Source organism: Trachypithecus francoisi, unplaced genomic scaffold, assembly GCF_009764315.1.
Source record: "Trachypithecus francoisi isolate TF-2019V2 unplaced genomic scaffold, Tfra_2.0 Lachesis_group6, whole genome shotgun sequence".
Classification (NCBI taxonomy): domain Eukaryota; kingdom Metazoa; phylum Chordata; class Mammalia; order Primates; family Cercopithecidae; genus Trachypithecus; species Trachypithecus francoisi.
In genome coordinates this window covers 29,115,197-29,121,016 of record NW_022681471.1, presented here as the reverse complement: position 1 = coordinate 29,121,016, position 5,820 = coordinate 29,115,197, and the positions used below count along the sequence as shown (strand labels likewise).

At 43.1% G+C, this 5,820-nt stretch overlaps 1 pseudogene; it reads left to right on the top strand.

The window, feature by feature from the left end:
• The first annotated feature begins 4,184 nt into the window (after nucleotides 1-4,184).
• On the top strand, nucleotides 4,185-5,574 carry LOC117077854 (annotated as a pseudogene).
• Nucleotides 5,575-5,820: the final 246 nt, after the last annotated feature.

Sequence of the window (5,820 nt, the reverse complement as noted above, 5' to 3'; positions counted from 1 at the left end):
AATGAAGGTCCTCCAGAAGCCATCTCAATTTTCCACTTAACTAGAAAATTTTTATCCTCCAAATGCATGAAATCATGTTGATGTGTTATGTAGGAGGTTACTCTCATTAATAAATATTTGAAACTTACAAAAAAAGAAAAGAAAACTTGTGTCTGCACTCAAAAAAAAAAAAAAGAAAAGAAAAAAAAAAAAAAGAAAACTTGTGTCTGCCACCATAAGCTGCACAGCTTTCTGAAACATAAATACTTTCCTGATAAGATCAATGGTGATAGTAACAAATGTGATATTTTTAATATTGTATCATGAAATATGTCAATATTTGGAAAGATCTGCATAAATCAGTGAAGCAATATTTTTAAAATAATCAATGCATGATGCTACAAAATCATGCATAGGTAAAAATTCCATTCCAGGTGAGGATAGGCAAATGGATTTTTCATGTATAAAAACACAAGCAGTTCATTGATACAGTTTCAGTTTGCATTTTGGAACTAATCTCCAAGAAACTTCCAAATGTCCAATTTTAGTATAATATCAAAAACCATCCACAGTTATCTGCATAGACTACTTTAAAACTCCTGTCTTTTCTAACTACATATATGTGTGAGATAGGACTTTCTATATTTCACCCAGAACAATGTATCACAGAAGAGTGAATGCAGAAACAGATAAGAGAATCCAGCTCTTTTCTATTAAGACAGAAATCAAAGAGATTTGCAAAAAATAAAAGCCCATGTTACTTTTCTCACTAAATGTTTTTGTTTTGAAAAATATAGTTATTTTCATAAAATAATTTGTACTAACATGTAATTGATGTATTATCACTTTTTTTTTTTTTTTTTTTTTGAGACGGAGTCTCGCTCTGTCGCCCAGGCTGGAGTGCAGTGGCGCGATCTCGGCTCACTGCAAGCTCCGCCTCCCGGGTTTACGCCATTCTCCTGCCTCAGCCTCCCAGTAGCTGGGACTACAGGCGCCCGCCATCTCGCCCAGCTAGTTTTTTGTATTTTTTAGTAGAGACGGGGTTTCACCGTGTAGACCAGGATGGTCTCGATCTCCTGACCTCGTGATCCACCCGTCTCGGCCTCCCAAAGTGCTGGGATTACAGGCTTGAGCCACCGCGCCCGGCCGATGTATTATCACTTTTAAATGAATACATAATTAAATATTTTTAATTTCCATTTTAATTTCTAATACAGTAAATAATAATATATTTTACTCAGATAAACAAAGGTTCTTTGGGGTCCTCAATAATTTTTTTTGTTTGTTTTTGTTTTTGTTTTTGTTTGAGACGGAGTCTTGCTCTGCCACCCAGGCTGGAGTGCAGTGGCCGGATCTCAGCTCACCGCAAGCTCTGCCTCCCAGGTTTACACCATTCTCCTGCCTCAGCCTCCCGAGTAGCTGGGACTACAGGCACCCGCCTCTCGCCCGGCTAGTTTTTTGTATTTTTTAAGTAGAGACAGGGTTTCACCGTATTAACCAGGATGGTCTCGATCTCCTGACCTCGTGATCCGCCCGTCTCGGCCTCCCAAAGTGCTGGGATTACAGGCTTGAGCCACCGCGCCCGGCCCCAATAATTTTTAAGAGTAAAATTAAACAGTTGGAGAACTACTGCTCTAGAAAAACTCAGACCGGGCACAGTGGCTCACACCTGTAATCCCAACAATTGGGAGGCCAAGGCTGGCAGATCACTTAAAGTCAGGAGTTTGAGACCAGCCTGGCCAACATGACAATACCCCGTCTCTACTAAAAATACAAAAATTAGCTAGGCATGGTGTCACCCACTTGTAATCCCAGCTACTCAGGAGGCTGAGGCAGTAGGATCACTTGTGCTCAGGAGGCAGAGGTTGCAGTGAGCCAAGATCATGCACTAGTGTACTCCAGCCTGGGTGACAGAGCGAGATTCTGTCTCAAACAAAAAAAAAAAAGAAAGAAAAACTCATATACTCAGGAAAACATGTTTGTAGCAGCTTTGTTTGAAACAATGAAAAGGTGAAAACAATGTAAATATTCAAGAAGAGGTGAATGAATAGGTAAAATGTATGTATTCATAAAAGATAATAATATGTACTGTTGAAAGAAGACTTACAAGTATTAACATGGGTGAATCTGACAAACATAATGGTGAGGAAGTTGTCAAATTCTCTGTAAAGAATGATAGATTTATATACGTTTTTAAACTTTTATATAAAGTCAAAAGATACTCATTAATGATACCAGATTTTTGTCTATGTATATATATATGTAGTAAAATTAAATACATGAAAATGAATGAGAAGAATGTCCACCAACTTCAGGATATGGTTCTTCTGAGAATGAAGAGAATGATTAGGAAGAAGTACAAATTAGACTTGACCTCTATCTATATTTTATTTATTTAATAAATAAAATGATTCAAAGCAAGTATCATAAATTATTAAGATATGTGAATTCAGGATGATAGGTACATGGAACTCTCTTTTATTAAATTCTCTTCCATGTATGTTTTGACAGTGCTGCCCTCTCTCAGTTCATATATCACAGTCATGAGGTCTCCAGAGAGAAGAGTGAGAATTCCACAAAACAGAGTGGGTTTCAGTGGCAGTCTCACCTTTTCACTATCTTTCAGCAGATTGCCATGAATTGTTGTTTATCTGCAACTCATAAGAGGATTTTGAATTATACTATCTAGTTTTAAATAAAACTGTCCTTAAAACGTGGATAAAGAGCTTGAATAGATTCTTGCAAAGAAACTAATTGAAAATAATTATGCAAATGGAAAGCTGGATAAAGAGCCAAGACACATCAGTATGCTGTCTTTAAGAGACCCATCTCACATGTAAAGACACACATGGGCTCAAAATAAAGGGATAGAGGAAAATTTCCCAAGCAAATGGAAAACAGAAATAAGCAGGAGTTGCAATCCTAGTTTCTGACAAAATAGAATTTAAATCAACAAAGATCAAAAAAGACAAAGAAGGCCAGGCACGCGACTCACGTCTGTATCCCAGCATTTTGGGAGGCCAAGGCAGGTGGATCACCTGAGGTCGGGAGTTCGAGACCAGCCTGACCAACAAGGAGAAACCCTGTCTCTACTAAAAATACAAAATTAGCCAGGTGTGGTGGCACATGCCTGTAATCCCCATTACTCGAGAGGCTGAGGCAGGAGAATCACTTGAACCGGGAGGCGGAAGTTGCAGTAAGCTGAGATCATGCCATTGTACTCCAGCCTGGGCAACAAGAGTGAAACTCCATCTCAAAAAAAAAAAAAAAAGACAAAGAAGAGTAAAAGGTTCAATTCAACAAGAAGAGGTAACTGTCATAAACATAAATTCACCCAATCCAGGAGCACTCAGACTCATAAAGCAAGTTCTTAGAGACCTACAAAGAGACTTAGACTCCCACACAATCATAGTGGGAGACTTCACACCCCACTGTCAATATTAGACACATCATCAATACAGAAAATTAACATAAAGATATTCAGGACCTGATCTCAGCTCTGGATCAAGTAGGTCTGATAGATATCTACAGAACTCTCCACCCAAAATATCAAAATATACATTCTTCTCATCACCACATGGAACTTACTCTGAAACTGATCATATAATTGAAAGTAAAACATTACTCAGCAAATGTAAAAAAAAAAAAAACTGAAATCATAAGAAACAGTCTTTCAGACCACACCACAATCAAATTAGAAGTCAAGATTAAGAAATTCACTAAAAATCACACAACTACATGGAAATTGAATTACTTGCTCTTGAATGACTCTTGGGTAAGTAATGAAATTAAGACAGAAATCAAGAAGTTATTTGAAACTAATGAGAACAAAAAGACAATGTACCAGAATCTCTGGGAAACAACTAATTCAATATTAAGAGGGAAATTTACAGCACTAAATGCTCACATCAAAAATCTAGACAGATCTCAAGTTAAGAACTTAACATCTCAACTAAAAGAGCTAGAGAACCAAGAGCAACAAACCCCAAAGGTAGCAGAGACAAAAAATAACCAAGATCAGAGCAGAACTAAAGAAGATAGAGACATGAAAACCCCTTCAAAAAATCAACACATCTAGGAGCTTTTTTTTTTTTTGAAAAAATTAATAGCGCTCTGCCATCTCCACAGCATCTTCCACCCGCACCGCTGCCGCAGCTCCCCGCACTCACTCCACCGCCGCCACATCCACCCTCAGCGCCACCACCATGAGGGAGATCGTGCACCTGCAGGCTGGCCAGGGTGGCAACCAGATCCCGGCCAAGTTTTGGGAGGTCATCAGTGATGAACATGGCATCAACTCCACAGGCACATACTATGGGGATAGTGACCTGCAATGGAGAGGATCAACATGTACTACAACAAGGCCAGAGGAGGAAATTATGTTCCCAGAGCAGTGCTGGTGGACCTGGAACCCAGAACCATGGACTCTGTCCTTTCCAGCCCCTTCGGTCAGATCTTTCAGCCAGACAACTTCATGTTTGGCCAATCTGGAGCCGGCAACAACTGGGCGAAGGGGCACTACATGGAGTGCACGGAGCTGGTGAACGCTGTCCTGGATGTGGTCCAGAAGGAGGCCGAGAGCTGCGACTGCCTTCAAGGCTTCCAGCTGACCCACTCGCTTGGGGGGTGGCATGGGGTCTGGGATGGGCACGCTGCTGATCAGTAAGATCCGCGAGGATTTCCCAGACCACATTATGAACACCTTCAGCGTGGTGCTCTCACCCAAAGTGTCAGACACGGTGGTGGAGCCCTACAATGCCACGCTGTCCATGCACCAGCTGGTGGGGAATATGGATGAGATCTACTGCATCGACAATGAGGCACTCTATGACATCTGCTTCTGCACCCTCAAGCTGACCACCCCCACCTACAAGGACCTCAACCACCTGGTGTCGGCCACCACGAGCGGAGTCACCACCTGCCTGTGCTTCCCAGGCCAGCTGAACACCAGCCTGCACAAGCTGGCCATCAACATGGTCCCCTTTCCTCACCTGCACTTTTTCATGCCTGGCTTCACGCCCCTGACCAGCCGGGGCAGCCAGCAGTACTGGGCCCTGACGGTGCCTGAGCTCACCCAGCAGATGTTGGACACCAAGAACATGATGGCCACGTGCAACCCGCACCACAACTACTACCTGACTGTGGCTGCCGTGTTCCGGGACCGCATGTCCATGAAGGTGAACAAGCAGATGCTGAGCGTGCAGAGCAAGAACAGCAGCGACTTCGTGGAGTGGATCCCCAACAACTTGAAGACAGCCATGTGCAACATCCCGCCCCATGGCCTGAAGATGGCCGCGACCTTCATTGGCAGTAGCATGGCCTTCCAGGAGCTGTTCAAGCACATCTCTGAGCAGTTCAAAGCCATGTTCTGGCGCAAGGCGTTCCTGCACTGGTACACGGGCAAGGGCATGAATGAGATGGAGTTCACCGAGGTGAGAGCAAACAATGAATGACGTGGTATCTGAGTACCAGCAGTACCAGGACACCACAGCGAGTTCGAGGAGAGGGCCGAGGAGGAGGTGGCCTAGGTTGCTCCCATCGCTTCCCATCTGTCCCCTCGAGGCTTCTGACCTTTGATTCCCTAGGACCCTCCATCTTTGACCCCTAGAGCCCTGCTTTCCTCCAAGCCTGACTCACCCCTGACCCTAAGACTTTGCCCTGCCCCTAACAATACCTTTGGAGCTGGCTTTACCTCTGGCTACTCATTTCCGACCCTGACTCCCCTTTGACCCTTGAGCCCTAATTTATCTTTGACTCCCTTGAGCTCTTCCAACCTTGACATTCCCAGGAGGAGCCCCGATTCACCCCTTCTGACTCTGGAAACTGCTCCTTTAACTTTAT